Source organism: Pteropus medius, unplaced genomic scaffold, assembly GCF_902729225.1.
Source record: "Pteropus medius unplaced genomic scaffold, Ma_sr-lr_union100, whole genome shotgun sequence".
NCBI lineage: Eukaryota > Metazoa > Chordata > Mammalia > Chiroptera > Pteropodidae > Pteropus > Pteropus medius.
In genome coordinates this window covers 15,020,502-15,042,941 of record NW_024345601.1, presented here as the reverse complement: position 1 = coordinate 15,042,941, position 22,440 = coordinate 15,020,502, and positions in this window count along the sequence as shown.

The following is a 22,440-nucleotide window of genomic DNA, read 5'->3' as shown; positions in this document are numbered from 1 at the left end:
CATTAAATCAAAAGTGTCATTAAGAGTATGATATGTATAATGTGGCATCCAAAATCATCACGTGTGTGCTGAAACATGCCAGAGTTCTGAATCTTGAGTCTATAAAGGGACTGTTAGGGCAGGAAATGATTCTACTCAAATAGTGTAGTAATGCTCAAGGGGGACCAAATGAATAGCGTGATAACTGGGAGAGCTTTCATATCCACTGAGAGACATCATGTAGCAATTGTGTTATAATTATTGCCAACTTGTTTACTGTTGTTTTGAGCCTTTTAATCCCTTCAACTATGCTGCCAAAATTCTAGTGTCTGAAGTTGTGCCCTGAACAAAGACAGAGGGAGGAAGGGGTGGGAGTGGAGCATTGCTGACCTGTGATGTTCTTACCTTGGGAGCCTGGAGCACCATGGCACACCCCCACTGAGGCTGTATTTGCAAGAGGGACTCCGAAACTCAAGGGTAGAAATTCCTCCTATGGGACACATTCGGGGGACAGAACTTGGATCTTTAGCAATGGATCACGGGAGAGGGCTACTTCAGCAGATTCTTTGAATGTTCTTTCCAAGGACTCATGCAAGAGCTGTGAGAAAGAAGGAAACACAACTAAAAGGAGTGCTTTTAGTTTCTGTTAACACTCTAAGAATACAACCAACTCCTGCTTTATAGCTTATGTATAATCATGTGCTGTTCAAGACTGCTAAGAGCCCCTTTCCCACTTCAGTGAAGGGACTGCCAGACTACCCCTAGAACAGGGAAGAGAATGAAGAAGGAGGCCTCAAAAAGGAGCCAGTCTCTACGTGAAACAGAGGCAGCTTTCAAGGACATTTCCCAGTGAACTTCAAGAAATAGCATAGATACTTCTGGAGCAGGAAGGAGAGATGTGGCAGGTGTTACATCATAGACAAAGGATTGTGTTTGAAGTCTCCAACTCTGTTTCATAGCCTAGCTTGTTCTATTTTAAAGCTAATATGAAACACTTCGTGGATTGTTTTGAATAATTAAATAGGGGCTAAACTTCTTTGGTGAGAGGTGGAGTTAGATAAATACTATTTATCTGGTGTTATTGCAAACTTAATTTTAGTGTTGGCCTGAGATGGATGGAGGATAAACAGTCTTCACCAAGAAAATCTTTCTGAATAATCATATGTGTAAATCTTTCCCATTACAAAGTACTTTTGTATCCATTGAACATTAGAGGAGTGAAATCGGCCACTCTCATACTGTGAACTTTCAGCAAGGGAAATAATTCTATCAAAGAATAGAGATGTTGCTGGGGGAATGTTTCCATGTGAAGGAGGCTTTGATGCTGCTATTTTATGAGTTGTTCTTCTTCCCTGTGATTCTGAAGTAAGAAAGAAATGCCTTCAATGGACTTTGGATATCTAAGTTTAACTTTACTTCAGCTCTAGGGATGCCCTACCTGGCCCTCATAAACTGTTTATTTGATCTGTTTACTTTCTTAACACTGTAAGCTTCCTTCATGGGGATCTATTCTTTAGCATTCATATTATGAGTTATCCCTTTCTAGGTATCTGCTACCTACCAATGCTGTGTGGTGGGTACTCAATTCAGGTTCCTAACTGAGTGATTAAAAGCAAAACCCTCTTAAAAATAGCATTGCAGAAGGCGGTACATTCATTCAGTCTTTCTTAAAGTTCAAGTAAGCAGCTAACGTAGTTCTTGGCATTAATTTGATCAATTTCCCCTCCTTGCCACACTATTACATTGTGGCAAGTATAGGAGCATAAAACTCACATCTGTATTTTTCTTAGCGTGTCTTAGTACCAGCATATTAACAAAGAAATAAGAAGAAATGGAGTTTCCACAGGAAGTGTTTACATTGATCATAAAAAGGAGCTTAAATCTATAAAAATAGATTTTTTATAGATTTATAAAAATAATATAAGCCTATTTGTCAACTTAATGTCAATAATATATTTTTATATTATTTAAAAATAATATAAGCCTATTTGTCAACTTAATGATCATGATGTCTTATATTTGTTCATCATTTGGCAGTTTAAAAAGTAGTTCAGCATATATTATTTGGGAGAGTAAAAAGATTGATTAGGTAATTAAGTACCACATTTAAAAATGTTCTAGTAAAAGAAAGCAATAGTATATTTGAGACTGAAGATAATGTAGGGATAAAGGAAGATGTGTCTTTTCAACTCAGGTACTCTTAGTAGGGTCAGGTTTTTCTTTTTCCTGTGGGAATAAGTCGCTTGTTTTGAGACCGAATACAGATATTTTATTCAATACCTACCTCTCTTTATCTTTATACAATAAGATCTTATTTCCATAATTAAGTTTGGGTAACTCTCTAGAAGCCTTTTTGACATTTTCTGGTTTCAAATTTCCATCTTATCTTCCCTATGAATCCCAAGGTCAACACTGGTTCTCAACAATATGGAAAATCTGTTACATTCTACTAATGGTAGCCAGACTAGGTAGTGAGCTATCCGTGAAGAGAAATTTTACTCTTTTTTTGTGAGCAAAATTTGTAATGTACCTATGTGACCGTACTAGAATGCTGACATGCCTCTCTTGATGTCTGAGAATTTGGGCTGACATGCGAAAGCTGAAATGTATGGGTAGTAAGCACACCCACATTCTATAGGATGCTGCCAGATACGTCCACGTAGGATGTGCTATAAATGAACAAAATAGGTCAAAAGTCCTGCCAAATCTATAAAAGAGAAGATTAGAAATGTGAAAACAAGGATTATTTAAAGGGAGTTTAATAGAAGAGAGGATGTTTTAGCTTCTCTCTTTTAGAGAGAAGAGAGGGGGTCTCTAATAGCCTGTAGGGAGAGCCTGTTAGTTGCCACTGTCCTCTCCTCCAGCCTTTTCATCTTTGGTAGAATATTTTAAAGCAAATTTCAGATGTCATGTCACTTCATGGGGGCCGGGGTACAAATTCTTACTCTATTACTGAAGATATTAAGACAGACAAAAAACAAAGCAAAACAAAACAAAACAAAACAAAACAAAACAAAACAAAACAAAAAAACACAAGAAAACTTTAAAGGGGAAAATTTCTTTCTGTCTCTGACTGACAGCCAAGCAAACAGGTGAAAACATAGACCCTTTGGCTAATTGAGAGGCCCATGAACTGACCATTCTAACAGATATTATAAAAGAAAGCAATAAAATGAAAGGGTGAATTCGCCTCCAGTGATGACCTGCCTGCTCTGGGCTGCACTCTGGGTCCTACCTTGGGAGACTCTGGCTGCTGTAACTTGGAGGACAAGGGAGGGGGACAAGATGTGCTTTCTACAGCAGTCAGAGGTGGAGGGATTCAACAGCCCATTTCTGGCAAGTGATCTGATGGATGCATCATATGTCAACAAAGAACAGACACTTCACCTTGTGTTCTTGAATGCGGTGCCCCTTTTCAGGCATTTAGATTGTGCTAGCATTTCAAATTTAAATCCAAGGTCATTTCTCTGGGCAAGAGGTCACGCTCACATTTCTGAGAAGAGAAAAGAAAAAAGTATAAAAGGCTCGAAAAGCCCTGAAGACAAAGACTCTGTTTTCTTCCCTTCCTATTGCAGCACCTTTTTAACCCCACGGTCTCCTCTGACCAACACAGATTATATTTTCATGGAAGTCTTTGTCAGTGGGAAAGAATTGTTAGTAAAGGCAGAAGACTTTTAAATATATTTTTTTTATTTGAAAAATAATATAAGCCTACTGTAGAAAATATAGAAAAATAGAAAGAAGAAAGATAAAATAACCCATAGTGTTCTCACTGGAGAACAAGCCCTGTTAATACTTTGTTCTATTTCTTTTGGCCTATTTATAAAAGCTTTAGTGTGTGTGTCTGTGCATGCGTATGTGCTTATTAACTTTTAACCAGTGGAATAAGACTAAGGGCCTTCATTTTTCACTTGAAGAAAAGACTTTTGGATGTTGGATTGCTTGGAACTCTCAGCTCCCTTCTTGGCCCTTATATTCAACATGACACATTGAGAGGGAAAGGGAGAACATCTTCTCTTTGGGCACTAATTTCTGTGTTCGGTGGCACTACGGAGTTCAGAGATGCTTAGACGATATCTGTGAAGAGCTCTTAAACACGGGTGCATCAGTCCAGAGTTGAGAAATTATCTCCTCCAGCTTCTCTCTTCCTCAGTTTTCCAGTATCGTCCTAAGACACACACTGACTCCATACAAATACATCTCCAATTCATCTTCATCTGAACCCAGTTTATTACCTTCTTTGTCTCTTTCATCAACCCTCTGGACTATAGGATACTTGTAGGATTGGCTTTTGTACAAGAAATATGTCTCTGGTAGCCATTTGGCCATAATTTTGCACAGAAATCACCCCAGCGTGTTTCTCCTCATGGCATTAGGGAGAGAAAAGATGATCTAAGAGCAAGAACCCATATTCGGCATGAGTTCGGGATAGAAAAATCAATGTTATTTACTGATAATGAGGAGGAAAGAGACCCAGGAAAGCTGGAAAGGATGCTGACTTCTCTTAGGATCATTTCCCTCCTATTGAGATTAAGTAGATTTCTGATGGTTAAAAAACACCACATCTCTCCAGAATAAAGCTGGCCAAGAAATTTAAATAAAAATTTCTAAGTAACTGCTCTTTTGGGTGGTGTCCTTTTCTACTAATTGCCTTATTTATTATTGCTGTTTGTTATGAGTCATTCTTGACACACCCTCCCAAATGTTTGAGCTTTATTATTCTGAAAAAATGTTTTTAAAATTTGTGATGGATGTTTATTATATTTCTACAACTTCTTCTTTCATTATCTTGGCAAGGTTAGGGGTACAAAATGCAGCTCTGGTGGGCCAGCTTGATGGAGAAGCAATCCCGTGGGGATTATCCTGGACATGAAGTTAGAAACCCAGTTGTCCTTAGGGAAAGCAAATAGGGAAGTTTGGCCACAGTCTCAACTTTGCTCCCCCCATAACCCCTAGGCAATAATGTGGGTGGGGAGGGAGAGGGAAGCATCAGATGAGAGAGTGGTTTTTCTGGTGGTAGTTAATAAAATTCAAAGCCTTCATATGCATGAAGAAAAATGGCAGAAATTGCTCTTGGTTCATTCAGAGCTTGTGAGGTGCCATTAAGCTCATATGACTGCTTGAATAACAAACCCATGAGAATTTCAAGATGAATATAAAACCCAGTTTATTCATTCAACAAACATTTGTCAAATGCCTAGCATACACTAATGTGGAGATATAGAGATGAATAGCAAATCATTCCTCAAATAGCTTCCAATCTAGTGGTAAACACTTAACCGATTGAGTGGTAATACTAAAATGATAGTATCTTATTATTAAAATAATATTATTAAAACAAAAATCCCACAAAGCAGGCTGAAATTAGCACTGTGTTAGAAATACACATAAAGTGCCGCTGTAAGAAAATAAATTATACAATTCTGATGCCTGGGACATAAAAAACCACTTTCTAATAATTGAAAGAATGAGTGATATCAGGGAAAGCGATATCTTGAAGGGAATGTCCCATTTAAACTGATTGTCGAGGAAGAACAGGATTTTGTCAGGAACTGATTTGTTTGTGCAAAGACCCAAGTATATGAAAGTGCATGAATTCACTGTGGTTATTCTGGGAACACACAGAGAAGTTGTAGGAGAAGGACATACCGGGAAGGATCCTTAATGTCATGTAAAGAGTTTGAACTTTATTCTCTAGATAATGCAAAGCTAAGGGTCTCAAAACAGGAAAGTTACATAATTGACTTGGGTTTTAGGATGATAATCTGAGGGCATTTCAGAAAAATAGAAAAGATGAAACTGGCAGTATTCAACTATCATACTTTGCACGCACCTTTATTATTAATAAGAGTCTCACTTGAAACTTTTGAGGCAGTCCGGTTTGGATTGTCATCCCATTTTACCTAGAAGACACCTGGAGAGGCAGTAAGGTTTGCCCAAGGTTTGCGATGCAGAGATCTCCACAAAACGTGGCCTCTTAGTTCTTGTACTGAAGCTGCCAGTGCTTTTTCCTTTCCTTGGCCAGAAAGAGACTGTGCAGTTCCAGGATATCTTCAGGGTTGTGTCTGCCTATGAGTAATTGGCTCTTGATTAAAAAATATTAACACTAAAGGAGATTCAGGATCATAGGGCATTATGTTTTTGATCAAAGGAACAATGTTACTATTATTATTATTGTGGAAAAATTTGTTACCATGAATTATCAAACTCATTCTAGACTTTTATGCCCTTTAACATCACCGAATATATATGTGATTCTCCTCTCCTTAGTTACCAGCCATTTGGACATCTCTGCAGCTGGGGTTTACTTGTTAATCAAATGCCTTTTAATAAGAACTATTAATTAATTTGGCGATTAGTTTAATATACTCTTTAAATTACAAATATATAGTTAGTATATCGCTTCTAACACTCCTATAAACCCTTCTTTCCACATAGTAGATGAAGACTATTTGAAAATGGCTGAAACATATCTTTAGAGAGCAAAGCTATTTGATCATTGGAAAAGACATGTCAGAGAAACAAGAGACTATTAATAAGAGTTTCAATTGGAAAGACTGTAGAGGTATAGCTTTATTTCAGTTGAGTTGTTTTATGTGAATGAAAGCCACTTTTTTAAATTTCAAAAATAGAATAAATAACTTTATCTTAGAATAAAATTTTAAATGATTCATATTAGGTATTTGTTGGAGCCACAGATTTTTAAAAAAGTTTCCTAAATCACTGAAACTTGTTATAGGAGCAGGACTTTTCTAAGAAGATGCAAATTAATCAGTCAGTTGTTATTGGGTTTCACTAGCATTGAACCATTATGTTAGAAACTGACACAACATGACTATGATGCAGTCTTTAAAATGAGCCTTAAAAAAAAAAAAAAAAGAGGCTCAGACTCACGCGACAAGAAAATACATGTAAGGATTTCCTTGTGGCTACTTGGGTGGGATAGGAATGTCAGCAGTGATGGCATTGAATCATACTTGTCTGAGATATGTGGTCCTTATAAGCAAGGGCTTAGAAATTTTGTTATTTCCTTTAGTAAATCTAAGGTTGATCTTTTACAATTACGGGTGCTTCTTTTTTCTCTGCCATCCTTAAACTTTGGAAGCATTAACTGTACCCTTAGGCAGCTTTGAATGAATTTTATAATGTTATTCACAGGTGGGCTTCTTCAAAGAGTCTCTTCCTCAGCCCTCTTCACCTCCCCACACCTCCCGATCTTAATTCAATGTTGTCTCAGCTTGTTTGGTTTCGGCAAATATGTAGGTCTAATTGATTCCTGAGTGAAAATCAACTCTAAAACTGGGGGCATGGGTGACTGGTTAGATTTTGTGAGCTGGCTGACTAGTAGACTGAGGATATGCAATTTTATCCCATCCAAGTGGACACATTCCACTCAGGACCAGTGAAGTACTCTCATGTCTGGCAGGAGGCTTGGGAAGGAAGTGGTGTGCTCACCTCCATGACTCAGAGGCGACTAATGATTTGATTAAACAATTTTCTGCTAAAAGGTTACCTGGGAACAGCTTTTTGGCATTTTTTTTTTCCCTCAAGTCAGAAAAATTAAAATGACAAAGGAGTTGGAAGTAATAAGGTTTTCTATATGTTACAGATATTGGCCTAATAAACTATAAATGCCATTAAAAAATTGTATATTTCAGGTTCAGTTTTGGAGATAAAAAAAGGATTAATGATGGACTCAGGTTTTTGTCCTTCATTGTCAATCTCTCATAGCTACCCGTTTTATCATCTGATATCACTGGTTGGGTACCAGTTAGGAAAGGGGACTTTTGGAGACCAGCTGAGCTCTACCTTATGGCTTCCATTTTGTTCTCTTTATTTCCAAATGGGCAATATCCAGAGCAAAACACACAGTATACCTCCAAGATAGTATCACTACTGTAGCCTAAAGCTGGGTAGATGGTAGGCACTCAGCAAGCACTTGTGGATTCGGTGTTCTGACAAGCTCTCAGGCTAGGCCCAAACCTCACCCTCCCCTGGCTCCTCTCCACTCCTGGAACTGGCTTTTGGAGCAGTGGTTCAGGCTTGGTGTGCTTCAGAATCACAGGGGCAACTTGGCAACAATTCAGAGTCCAGGCCCTGTCCTATCCCAACAAGCCCTGGCTCTGTACTTTTTATTAGCTCTAAGTGATTCTGAGACATAGAGTTTGACAACCATTGTTTTAGAGGCTTTAATAGGGATAGTCACCCGTTCTACTCTTTATTGTGGATCAGAGTTTTTTAGATGGAGATGAGTATTTAAGAATCAGATGTACATATCAAGATTAGGAAGGTAGCATGAGCTTCCTCCTTGAATTTATGGATTAAATCCAAAAGGTGTTTTGATGGAAAACTATTTCGGGGGTTGTTTGTAAGTTCTGTGTGATAAACAAGCTTTTCTATTTAAGTAAATTAAGAAAGTCTCTTTTCTAAAGACTTCTTAGAACTTTTAATATGATTATTCTCATTGTGAATTCCCAAGAGATGTTATAATATGAAATATTATTTGAGCATGAGAGTATTTTATACATAGAGCATATTATTTGGTTTATGATGTTACATAGTTCCTCCTTTAGGAAATTCTACTTTAAAGATTTCTTGAAGCTATATTAGAATCTGATTCATGTTATGTTTGTTCAATATTAGAAGGGCCAACATGAGGACTACGACCTTTTTCCATTGGTTAAGTCATGTGAAATCAGCGTTTTTTTTTTTTTCCTACAGTAATCTGCTGATTCAATTGTAGCATATGCAAAGCGATAGTTTGCTTCAACTTTCGTATGTGTTTTTTGGTATTTTTAAACATTTTAGGATGGTTATTTGGTTTATGGAGCCCCAGAGGAGCTGCTGTTTTTTTCCGCTTGATTTGCCCAGGTCATTGCAACTCTATATGTGCTTAAGTAGCCATGAATGAAATTTTAAATATGCACAAAGAGCTTAGATGCATTTGTAACCCTTTGTTCTTTTGGGTTTTCTCAGAAATAAGATGACCTTATAGGAAGAAATCAAATCAACAAAAGCAAATCACTGAGCAAGGCAAAACCCCAAATGAAAGTTATTGATATTGATATATTCTGTACATAACAAGCTTTTACAGATCGATGAACAGAGTTATTTCTTGTAACAGTTTCTAAACAGGGCCCTATGACTAATTCAGGGACCATAGTTCCAGGCTATTCCACCAAGTTATCAAATCCATCAATATCCTCCAGCCCTGCTCATTCTGTCCCTTTGCACCTCCCCCTACGCCCGCCCCATGTCTTTAAACCCTCCAAGAGTTGCTCAGAAACCAACCCAGGAGGTCAGAGACTGCAGCATCGGCTGTCAGACTCACTTCAAGATTGAACCTGAGCTCAATGCTCAGACCACACAAATATCCCTACCTCCCCTTGCCCGAGGCAAGGATCAAGGATTTTCACACTTAATTGCACCAGGCAGAGGATAAACTCAAATTCACACGGACCAATCAACCTATTTAAGTAGAGCAAGGAGGCCTTTATATGAGATGAGGGGGCAGTGGCTATGAGTATCGGGCTGAAAGATCCAGAGTCCAGCTTATTTGGTGAGAACACAGTGACTGCCTGCTAAGGAGCTTAAGGCACTGGGTAGGGATTAATCCTGCAAACAGCCTTGGGAGGTAGATAAATCTGTGTTAATTAAAACTGCAAAATGTTCTCTACCTGCCTAGTTTCAGTCTTGAGAAAGAAAATATCTCCCAGAAAGGCATGGGAAGAAGGAAGGAAATGATAATGGCTGTGCGGCTGGCTCATTTGTTCTCCTCACTTGCCATTTAGTGGGAAAAGAGAAGGGGCCAGTTCTCAGTGGGACTGAGCTGAGAGCAGTGGGACTCAGACTTATAGCCAGTTCTCCCACATCCTTGTTATTTAGCTCTGAGCGGAAGCGGGACAGGGAAATACAGGGGTGAGCCCTGACATAGGGCATCCTGCCTGATCTGAGCCCTGCACATGTACTGAAAGTTTAATGCTCACGTTAGTCCTATATGGCAGGCTCTGTTACTACCCCACCCCCGCTTGTAGAAAGAGAAAACTGAGGCGTGCAGAGGTGAAGTGACACAGTCAGGAGAGCGTGAGTCTCAAACTCATTTGCTGTCTCTAGAATCCATATGCTTTGTTGCTGGATTCCGTTGCCTCTTAGAAATACAAAGTACAGTAAGACTAAGGAAATGGAAAAAAGATAAAGCAAAATTCTCCCATGCATTCTCATGTTGATTATGTAACATCTTAAAGCCTGGCTGTCCTTACTTCTTGGTAAGGCCTACACATTGCTGTCATTAGCTGTTCTGCATGTTTTTCTCCCCACCTGGACACTTCTCACCTGCATTACCTGCCCTCAGAGGCCCTTCCTTCCCCAGAAAGCATTCCCGGACACTGCAATGAGCTGGACCGCCCGTGGCCCTTCAGTAACCTTTGTCTTTCCTGTGACTTACAGTAAAGGCTGCACCACATGGTCTTTTCACGGCCTCTCAGAGTCTCTAGTTCAAAGTTCATTAGGTAGTAGGTGCTCAGGAAATTGGTACTGCCTAATTGCTAGAGAACTGGAATAAGATGTGGGAAAAGCCAGGAAATGGATTAAATCGCTGAAGTCATCAGCACTGCCAGCCGCTTCTGTGGGAGAAACACACCCTGGAGACTGTCATTCTGCAGTTCACCTACTGCCCTCCTCCATCATCTTTCTCAGTTTAAGCCATGGTTTGCATTTTTTTGGCTGCCTAATAAACATGCTCCTTACCCTTTATTTTCTTCTCTCTCTCTTCCTCTCTCTCTCTCTTTGTGTATGTGTGTGTGGTGGGGTTGCGGCGGGGGTGGGGTGTGTGTGGTTCATCTACTTCTACATCTTAAACCACCTTCCACCCATTGCTTGCTCTTCATTTTAGCTAATGAATAAAGTTCTGCCTGTTACTAGAAATTTTGGAGGCACAATGCCTCTTAAATCTCTGTCTTTTCTATTCTGTCAAGGGTCTAACCCACCCCTCCACGTCCCCTGCACAGCTAGCTAACACCTCTTCCTCTAACCCAGGGGCTGGAATTACAGCCAGCAGCCCAAATCTGGCCCAGGCCCATTTTTTGTAAGTAACATTTAATTGGAACACAACCACACCTATTAGTTTATGTATTTGTCTAGGGCTGCAGAGTTGAGTAGTTGCAAAAGAAAACCTACAGTCTGCAAAGGCAAAGATACTATCTGGCCCTTTACAGAAAAGGTTTGCAGACCCCTGCTCTAACATTATCTGGGAACTGTCCTCCACATGCGACCAGAGACAGCTGTGCTTATTTCTCTCCTGAACAATTCCTGTGGCTTTCTTTTACCTGGAAAATAAAAGGCAAATGTCCCTGCCTAGCACTGAGGTCCTCACAGTCTGGTGACCAACAACCTTCATGACCTCGGCACCCTTGTTGGCAACCCAATCTCGAGTCACCTTGCTGCTCATCGTTTCAGAATAGATCTTGCCATTCCTCTCTTCTTTGCCGTGCCCAAATCTCTAAGACTCAGCTCAAATGCCACCTTCTCTGTCCTCTCTACATTTGGGAATACAGTTTTTGACATTCTCCTTTTGGGATCCCCATCAGCTTTTTTATGACACTTCCTGTGATTGTCTGTATGGTGTAGGTAATTCTACAATAGTGTCTTCACTGGTCTCCCTCATCTATTCTTGCTTCCTTGGAATCTGTTTTCCGCAGAGCAGATATATTAATATTTTAAAAACGTTATTCAAATGGTTTCACCCTCTTCTTAATTGTTCTTAGAATAAAATCAAAACTTTCTTGGGCTTTGGGGTCTATGATCTGAGCTCTGCTTAGCCTCTTCGCCTTTTACTGGTCACTATTTGTCTCTATTCTGGCCACACTTTCTTTCTGCTCCCAAGCATGCCAGTGCTGTTTCCATCTCAGGACTTCTGCACTTGCACAAAGTATTTAAAAAGTCCTTCAAGGTAAGGATTTAAAAACAAACAAACAAACAAACAAACAAACAAAACTTGTTTCCTACTGTATTTCAAGTACCTAAAACCACGCCTGGCACATTGTTGATAAATAAATACATGTTGAATGAATAAGTGGATGAGTCTTCCTGGTCTCCCAATCTGGCAATGGTTGTTGAATAAATACATTTCACAAATCATTCATTTAGTGGCCAGCAGGCAAGGCTAGCTGCCTTTTATTTCAAAGGCACGATTGTATTTCTATCAACACATCTGCAAACCCCAGGCAGGTTGAGGCTTAGTTGGTGGAAAGAAGTGAATTATATCATCCTCAGGAAGAGAATCTGTGGTGACTGTTGGAAAGGTGGTGGCCAGGTGAGAAGTGACATGGAACCTTGTGTGAGAAAATAAGTTTGAAGTCAGAAGTGGAAATCAATAATGCAACAGGATGCATATGCAGAACAGGTATGAGAAAGAGGCTCAGAATGTGTGTGTGAAGGGGCTGGAGTCTGCTTTCCCTTTGGTGCTGCAGGCCTGGGGGCCTGACTTGCAGGAAAGGAACCCTGCAAGTGAGCCAAGCATGCCTCAGTGACCCCTTCAGAGTGAGATCCTCCTGTTCCCATCCAGCCACAGCCTTGAGGGCGTGTGCAGAGCTCCACACATTGTTGCCTACTGGTCTGACTGCTGCTGTCAGGGGTATGTCTGTCAGGAAGGATTCACTTGTAAAGAACTCTCTCCACTGCTTTCTGGGAATGAGACCTTATCTCAAATCAAGAGTGAAAGTGCCACACATCTTGAGGGACAGGTGCCAGTGATGCCTCCCTTAAGGAGATTTATAATGGAACTTCATTTTCCACCAATTTACAGACAACTCCTGGTTCCTTGCTTGTAACGTGGTCAGCTCTGCTTCAGTGGGCACGTGAGTATCTCTCAAAGGCGCCCCTACGGCTTATTGTTCGGGGGCTGGCCTTGGAACAAAAAAGGTTTTGTGTGCTTGCTGCAGTGCGTGCCAGGACCAAAGTGTTTCTCTCTTTCCCTAGAGGCCAACTTCTCTTTCTCTCTCTCCCTCCCTCCCTTTCTCCTTCCTTCTCTCTCATTCTCTCTCTCATTTTGAGCTTTGATCTTGAGAAACTAGAAGAAAAATCTACCAGGCAAATGCTCATGGAATCAAATCTACTGGGATACATACATGAGAACAACTGATTTCCTGAACTGAATTAAGTTTCTATAAGGTCTGTTATTAAATTATGGCAAAAAACACACTTTTTCAGGCTGGGCTTTTGTGTGCTTGCTCAGTGCTATCTTTTGTGATGAGTTTATCTCATGAAAACCATGCTTCCGCATGCATCCTCAAATGGGTCCCCTAAGAAATCCCCACCTCTTTGTAGGTGTGAATAAGCAGAGGGCCATTGTTTAGACCTGATGGAAGGAAAACTTGGTGAAGTTGAACTTCAGCCAGCCAGTGGGTTTGATGGAGGGCAGCTTCTACTCCAACTCCTCAGAAATCTTTTGGCATTTCCTCACCTCACCACGGTGCTTGTGACTGATTGGCTTTAAAACTGTTGCTAGGCCTGGATAAGCAGATTGGATTCTTCCCAAAAGGCACTGGGAAAGCCCCACTCCTGCCCGCATTTCTGATTTCATGCCCTTAAGGGCAGTGAACAGGGATTCCAGGCAGACACGTGTGGAGATGGTCTTGACCGCATTTCATCCAGGGTCCCAGACGTGGAGTGCAAGAGGAACCTCGCTGTGCTTCCCAGCACCCCATGTTCCCATGGCCACCGCGGCCTGCCCTTCCCCTCTCTCCTCTCAGCTTCTTCTCATTTTTAGTCAACATAGTCAAAGCTAGACCTTCCTGGAGGTCAGCGAAGTGTGTCTCATATTCATTATCCAGTTATTCAGTATGCCTGGCACTTAGGCAGGGCTCCGCGTTCAATACTTCTCTTCTGTCAGAAATCAGTTGGTTCCCTGTAGCTGTCAAGCCGAGTTCCCAGATTCTCCACCTAGACATTCCAGTTGGGCATTTCACTCCCCTGCACTCTCCCATTCTTTGCTTTCGTGCGGCAAACACCTGGCAGGAGAGCATGAGAGCCCTCCTGCTCCTCCCTGCAGCAGCAGGCGTCAGTAACTGATCCCCATGCTCTTTCCTGCTGGGGCCTGTGAGGGCCTCCGGTTTTTCTCACACAGCCTCTCACACGTGACACCTCCTAGTTGGCACTTGCGATGAAACATCTGCCATCTGTTGTGGCTTGAATCGTGTCTCCCAAAAAGAGATGCTGAAGTCCTAACCTGAGGTTAGGTACCTATGAATGTGACCTTCTTTGGAGATAGGGTCTTTGCGCATTTCATCAAGTTAAGATGAGGTCAAAATGAATTCGTTTGGCCCTAAGTCCAATGATGGGTATCCTTATAAAGAGGGGAATCTGGAGACATAATGACCCACAGAAAGAAATGGGCCAAAAAGGGTAGCAATTGGAGTGACACAGCTGCATAAGCCAAGGATTGCCAGCAATCCACAGCAAGGAAGGATACTTCTTGAGAGCCTTCAGAGGGAGCATGGCCCTGCAGACACCTTGATTTGGGGCTTTTAGCTTCTGGAACAGTGAGAGAAAAAATTTCTGTTTTCAGTCACCTAATTTGTTGCAGTAGCTCTAGGAAACTATCTCTACTTTCTGCATTTCCACTCTAGTTAGACTCCTGTGGACCTGGTACAATGCACAGGCCACCTATTTTGGGAGTCCCTGCCTCATCCACTTTGGCATTCTGAGGTAGGCCAAAATTCTCCTCATCTATTTCGGAGATTCTGGGGAAAAGAGACCCACGCAGCTTATGCAGCTTAAAGCAACCGAGTCCTTGTTGTCAGGGAGGAAGCTCTTCCACTGGAGTTACTTCCTGTCCGTCACTCGACTGTTGGAGTTGCTAGAGCCCCAGGGCTAAGGTCAGGCTTGCCTCTCGGAGAAAGGGCCACTAGGCCTGCTTTGAATTTAGCCCTTTAATTATAGGAGACGAAAAGGAACAGTCTCAGAAATGTGTGGTCCTGCCCAGTTCATCCGTTTAGGGTACTGTACAGGAATTTGGAAACAAGGCGTAGACTTGCCAGAAAGAGGATTAAGTTTTCTGGGTCATCTTCAGAGCATGATTGCCCCATGAACCTGCAGTGTGTTAAGTGTTATGTGGCTGATTAAAGATGAGGAATTTCTGGCATAGAAATAATAAATAGTGCTCACGTAGCACTATGTGCCAGGCTCTATTCAATGTGCTTTGCAAATATAACTCATGTAATCCTCAGAGCATCTTGATGAGCTTAGGTACTCTTATTATCCCTTTTATAGAGCTGAGGAAACTATGCACAGAGAGGTTCAATAACTTGCCTGAGGTTACCCAGCATTATAAATAATAGACATTTACAAAGTCTCACTCCTGAGTGTGTATTCTTAGCTACAACACTACTTAAAGGCCTTATTTCTCCCAGTTTATCCAGATGGAGATTCATATTCCTGCTAGTTTTTATGTCATTGGGCCCAGACCTTGCCTACTGGCATTCTGTGGCGACTCCAGAGATGAGCGCATTGCTGAATGGAAAATGTAGTGGGCACGGGCTGGGATGAAGGATGGAGTTTTACTCTCAGAAAGAGCCTCATGGCCTGTCCAGCTGGCCATGCTTGGAGCAAATGGACTGACATCACCTTTTCATAATAAAGCAGCATAGTGAGGAGGGGGTGGGGCAGGCGAAGTCAGAGATCTTGGCAAGGACTGCATCAGTCCCTTTTTTAGTCATGGAGTTCTTAAATTTGAGCATCCATTGGAATCACCTGGAGGGCTTGTTAAACCACAGATTGCTAGGTCCACTGCCAGAGTTTCTGATTCAGTGGGTCGTCTGGGAATTGGGCCCAAGAACCTGCATTTTCTGAAGTTTCCCAGTGATGCTAATGCAGTTAATCTGAGTACTACACTCTGAAAACCATTATTTTAGGCTAATTCCCACTCTGCTGTGGTGGAAGCTGTGGTCATCTCCTTAGGTAATGGCAGAGACAATACACTAAGATCTTTGATATGGTTTTCCCCAAATATATTATTGGCAACTTGTTTTGAGGAGCAAATTTGTCAAGCAGCAATTTTCACGAAGGTGGATGAACTTAAAAAGCTTTACAGTGTTATTCTGCAGAGGTTGTTTATCGGCAGGCCTCCTTCTCTCCTGCAGCAGAACAAGAGGAAATCAGTTTACGTTTTGCATGAAGGATGTAATTGTAACCTCCTGCAGAGAAGGAGGAATTCTCACTGGTCTGAGATGATTTAGGTCTAATTCTCTCTTGAGGCAGAGAGCTTTGCAAGATTCCTCCTTCATGCCTCTCCCTCCCTAAAGTTGATGATGATGTAAGCCATGTGTTTGTTTATTTTTCATAACAGTTCCAGATAGTGCCAGGGCCTGACTCATTTCTACCTACATGTCCCAGAAGGTAGAGATGACCCAAAGTGACTCCATGTCTAAAGGAGAACTTTCTGTTCCCATACTGCCCCTGAACGCACTTCTCCTGGTTTCTCTCGGTGCATAACAACATCGTGTTCACCCGTTCATGCTGGAAAACTGAGGGTCATTCTTGACCGTATCCCCCACATCCAGTTCACGGTTTCTCCAACTTAACTCTCCTCTCCTTTTCCACCTCAAGGCTTGGTTTCATGTCTCTGTCACATCTCACCATGATGCAGTTGTTCCCTAAATGGTACCTCTGCATTCAGCACTGTATTTATGAATTTGTTTATGTTTTTGTTTGTTTGTTTGTTTATTTATTTAGATTCCACATATAAGTGAAATGACATGGTATTTGTCTTTCTCTGTCCGACTTGTTTCAGTTAGCATAATACCCTCCGGGTCCATCCATGTTGTCGCAAATGGAAAGATATAATTCTTTCCTATGGCTGAGTAATATTTCATTGTATATACGTACCACCTCTTTCTTATCCATTTGTCTGTCAGTGGACACTAGGTTGCTTCCATAGCTTGGCTATTGCAAATAACACTGCAATGAACATAAGGGAGCATTTATCTTTTCGAATTAGTGTTTTGGATTTCTTCAGATAAATAGCCAGAAGTAAATTGCTGGGTCACACAGTACTTATTTTTACAAAGTTAATAATAATAAAGTAGAAACACAGTGCAATTTCCTATAAGTAAGGTGGCCATAGAAGTTGGTATTTTTGGTCAAAGAAATAGAAACCAGCTTAAGGAATTGCTGGGTCATATAGTAGTTCTATTTTTAATTTTTTTGAGAAATCTTTCTACTGCTTTTCATAGTGGCTATACACCAATTTACAATCCCACCAACAGTGCATGAGAGTTCCCTTTTCTTCATATCCTCGTCAACACTTGTTTGTTGATGTTTGATGATAGACATTCCGACAAGTGTGAGGTGATATTGTGGTTTTGTTTTGCATTTCCCTGATGATTGGTAATGTTCAGCATCTTTTTATATGTCTGTTGGCCATCTGTATGTTCTTTTTGTAGAAATGTCTGTTTAGGTCCTCTGCCCATGTTTTAATTGAATTTTTTGCTTTTTTGGTGTTAAGTTGTATGAGTTCTTTATATATTTTTGGATATTGACTCCTTATTGGATGTATCATTGGCAAATATTTTATCTCCTTAGTAGGATCTCTTTTCATCTTTTTGATGGTTTCCTTTGTTGTGCAAAAGCTTTTTAGTTTGATGTAGTCTCACTCGTTTATTTTTCCTTTTGTTTCCCTTGCCTGGGGAGATATATTCAAAAAGTAATATTGCTAAGAATGATGTCAAAGAATTTACCTACATCTTCTAGGAATTTTATGGTTTCGGGTCTTACAATTAAGTCTGTAATCCATTTTGAGTTTGTTTTTGTAAATGGTGTAAACTGTGGTCTCTCCTTCATTTCTAAATGATAGCCCTGCTGTGTACAGTAATCATAATTGTAGGTCTTTGCCTTTCATCTCTGAATATTTTGTAACATTCCTTTCTGGCCTGCAAAGTTTCTGTTAAAAATCAGCTGACAGTCTTATCAGCTGAAGCTCCCTTGTATGTGATTATCTGTTTTTTTTCTTGCTACTTTTAAGATTCTCTCTTTGTCTTTAACTTTTGATATTTTAATTAGGATGTGTCTTGATGGGGGAGTCTTTGAGTTCATCTTGTTTGGGACTCTCTGTGATTCCAGGTTTATATGTCTAGTTCCTCCTCCAGGTTAGAGAAGTTTTCAGCTATTATTTCTTTAAATAGGTTTTTATTTCCCTTCTGTCTCTCTTCTCCTTCTGGGTCCCTTATTATGTGAGTGTTTGTATGCTTGATGTTGTGCCAGAGGTCCCTTAAACTGTCCTCCTTTTTTTCTTTTCTGTTCCAATTAGCTACACTCTGCTACCTTGCCTTCTGGATTGCCAATTTGATTCTCTGCTTTATCTAATCTGTTATTGATTCCCTCTAGTGAATTTTTCATTATATTCTTATTGTGTTCTTAAGTTCTGATTGGTTCTTTTTTTATGTCTTCTATCTCCATTTTTATGTTTTCTATTTATTTGTTAAAGTTCTCACTAAATTCATCTATTTTTCTCCCACTTTCATTGTGTATCCTTGAAACCAGTGGCTTGAACTCTCTATCTAGTAGACTGCTTGTCTCCATTTCATTGTTATTTTTCTGGAGTTTTTTCCTTGTTCTTTCATTTTGTCCTGTTTATTTCAAATGTCTCCTCATTTTGGCTGACTCACCATGTTTGTTTCTATATATTAGGTAGGTGTATGTGTTCCAGTCTTGACAGAGTGGTCTTATGTAAAAGGTGTTCTGCGGGGTCCAGTGGTGCAGTCTCCTTGGTCACCTTATCTGAGTGTTCCAGGGATGTCCACTGCATGGGTTGTGTGTGACCTTCAGTTGTCTGTGGTCTTTGGTGCTGGCATGTTGGTTCGTGCGGTTAACCCTCAGGCTGAGTGTCTGTGAGGGCTGGCTGCTATAGTGGATGAGTTGTTGTGCAGGAGTTGACCTTCATATGTATCTGGTTGGGTGGGGTTCTGGTGTGGTCTGAAGCTGGTCACTTGGTGTGTTGTTTTGGGCGCCTCTTGGAAGGAGCTCTGGCACAGGCTAAGATCAGCCGCTCCTTGTGTCAGGTTTGAAACCACTTGGTAGGAGCTACAAAGTGATCTGTTATTGGTTGCCATTTGTGCTGGGCTCCGAAGTACTTGGGAGAGATTATGGTGCAAACCAAGGCTGGCTGCCACTGGTACCAGGCTTTAGAGCCTTCGGTAAACACAATGATGGGAGCTGAGGCCAGTCGCCAGTTGTGTCCAGCTTGTGGCTGCTTAGTTGAAGCTGTGTTCCAGGCTAAGACGGGCTGCCACTTATGCTGGGCATGGGGCCACCTGACGGGAGTTGCAGTACAAGTTGAGTGTGGTTACTGCTTGTGCTGGTTTTGGGGCCACTTAGCAAAAGTTACAAGGTACACTGAGGCTAGTTGCTCCTTGTTTTGAATTTGTGAACCTTTGAGAAGTTTTGGGAAAGTCCCTAGTGTGAGCCAAGGCAGGCTACTCCTGTGGAGGAGCTCCTGGAAGAGGTGTGGTCTGGGTGAACAAACTCGGTGGTGTGGTGTCTCAGGAAACCACTAGAGCAGGGTGAATGGTATTAGCCAGGTTAATGGAGAACACAGATTTGGTGCCTATTTGCACCAGGCTGGCAATTTGGGAGGTGAATTCCACAAAGGAATGATGGTACCTGCCAGTGCTTACAACCCCAGAGAGAGTTGCTTTAACCCCTGCCCCTCCAGACCTTTCCTGGAAGTTAGTCAATTTTGTTTCTCTCTGTTTGTCCCTGGTGCTTTTCAAGCTGTCTTTGTTGGATCATCTAGAGCAAATAGGTTTGTGAGTGACCGAGTTTATGTGCCAGCCCTTCAAGAGCCATGTCTTCCATCTTGCACAGCTCCATGTCTTTCTCAGACACAATCTCTGCTGGTTTTTACAGTAGGGAGTTATGGAGACTTTTCTTCTCAGCACTGGGGGGCCTGGTGTGGGGCTGTGACCCCTCACTCCTTAGGGAGGACCTCTGCAGCCAAGATATCTCTCTCCCATTTCCTAATTGCCACATTGTGGGTGCAGGGCCTGTCTGTTCCACATCTCTGCCCCTCCTACAAGTCTCCACATGGCTTCTTTATATCCTTAGTTATAAGACTTCTGTTCAGCTAGTCTTCAGATGGTTCTCAGTGATGGTTGTTCTATATATAATTTAGTTGCAATTTTGGTGTGGTTGTGGGAGTTTATCTATTCCACCATCTTGGCCAGAAGTCTGTTTGGTTTGTACATTTTAAATGGTTTGAAAAAGGATAATATTTTATGATATATGAAAATTATATGCAACTCATATTTCAGTGTCCATACGTAAAGTTTTGCAGGAACACAGCCACGTTTGTTTGTTTTCAGAGTGGCTGTGGCTGCACTTATGCTACTGACACAGAACTGTGTGGTTGCAACAGAGACTGTATGGCCCACAAAGCCTAAAATATTTCCTACCTGGCCCTTTACAGAAAAGTTTTGGTGTGTGACCACTGCCCTGCCTGAAATCCTCTATGGCACTTCAGAAACTCTGGGTAAAACTCAAGCTCCTTAACATGGCTCACCAAGGCCTCTGTGATCTATCCTTTGCCTACGTCCTCAACCTCATCACCTCCTTTGGTTCCTGCATTGCCAATGTAAATGTCATCAAGGACCAGGCTGACAATGTTAGAAATAAACACGCAGTGAGTAAGGCTAAGATAATGGGGTCATGCTGAGGCCCATGGTGAACTGGAGCATTCATGCCCCACTAACAACATTCACTAAAATAAAACAAAAAGAGACAGTGTCAACCAGGGCATTGGTCTGCACCATGATTCTCCTTGTCTCTTTGCTTTTGACCTTGCTGTCCCCTAGCCAGGAGTGATCTTCTTTCTAACTTCGTCTGCTTGACTCCTGCTCTTCCCCCAGGAGTCATCTCATGGTCATCTTGCATAGAAAGTTATATTTGATGTCCCACATATGGCTGTGATATGTCTATCACAGCATAAATTCCATTGTTTTGCATATATTTGTTTACTTTTTGCTTCCCACCATGAGACCATTGGCACCATGAGGGAAGGGTATTGTCTCATTCAACTTTCGTGCTTGGTGTGTGTTTGTAGAATGAGTGAGTGATATATAAATCAGGAAATGAATAAAATTAGTGACTCAGCAGTATCCTATAATCCACACAGAGGAATGAAGTGGTGTAACATACCCTCTTCAGGTTTTAAAATAATTATTTTTCACCCAATTTAAGCTTTATCAATGTTTCTTTAGAATTGGTCCAATTTGTTCTGGACCAATTTATAACACTCTATGAGAAAGGGCAGTGGGAAGAATTATCTCCATCTTGTAAATGAGAAAACAGGGGAAGTGGAATGTGCTTTGGTAATATCAGGGGAATCCGATAGCTAGAAGTTCATTTCTTTTACACAGTTCAATTTTATCTCACCAAAAATGTATTTAGTACCTACCTGATGTCAGGTAGTATACTAGACTCTAAAGACCCAAAAATGAACAAGTTATGGTCTTAGACTCTAGGAGGTCACAGTTTTACCCAGGAGACAAGCTTGTCCATCATCAGATGGCAGTAGGCCAGGGGACCCTGAGAGGTCATTTGTGATGAGCTTTGAGAAGACTACATGCATGAGCTAAAGCAAGAAAGAAGAAAGGACATCTCGCTTAGGTGGAACATCTCTCCCCCGGCTTCCGATGTCTAGAGTCAGATGTTCTCTGTGGTAAAGATGGTAATCCAGCACCTAATCCTGTAGCCATCCTGCCTGAAAGTACCACCATGGCAATAACAACCCCTCCTGAACTAATCACCCTCAGGGACTTATCAAAGAAGGGCTGGCTCCACGTGAAAGGATTGTACTGCAGCCCTAAGAAAAATTTTTGAGGAAGAAGAACATTTTTACTAATTGTGCCTTGGAGAACATTTGAGTGTGAAGAAAGCATACAGCCTGTAAGCATCACTCCATCTCTCTATAAGGCTCCACATGGGTCTGGTCTCATGGCTAGATTCTTGGAAGAGGATCTGCCTAGTGTTTGTGGATATATTTCACACATGCACAGGGAAAGGTAGCTTGAGTGCACCTAAGATAGAGCTGAGTGCTGCTCCAGGGGGCTTGCCTTTTAATGTACTCTCTGTGCATCATATGTCATTTAATCCCCGTGACATCTCTCTAAGGGCAGTCCTATCGTCATCTCTTTCACAGAAGAGGAGACTGAAGCTATGAAAGATGACATAACTTAGGCAAGATGGCAGAGCTGATAAGTGGCCAGAGCACCCAAATATTTGTCTGTGTACCGGTCTGCCCAGCTTCTGGCCAAAGGAGAATGATAAAAATAATGCAGGGAGTTTTTTTTTTAAATAAGATTTTGTATCCTTTAAAAGGTTGAAGTCCATTTTAAGATTTTTGAAATGTGGTGTTTTTTTTTGCCATTAAAATATTATTTTGTGTGTGTATGTTCAGTAATGATAATAGAA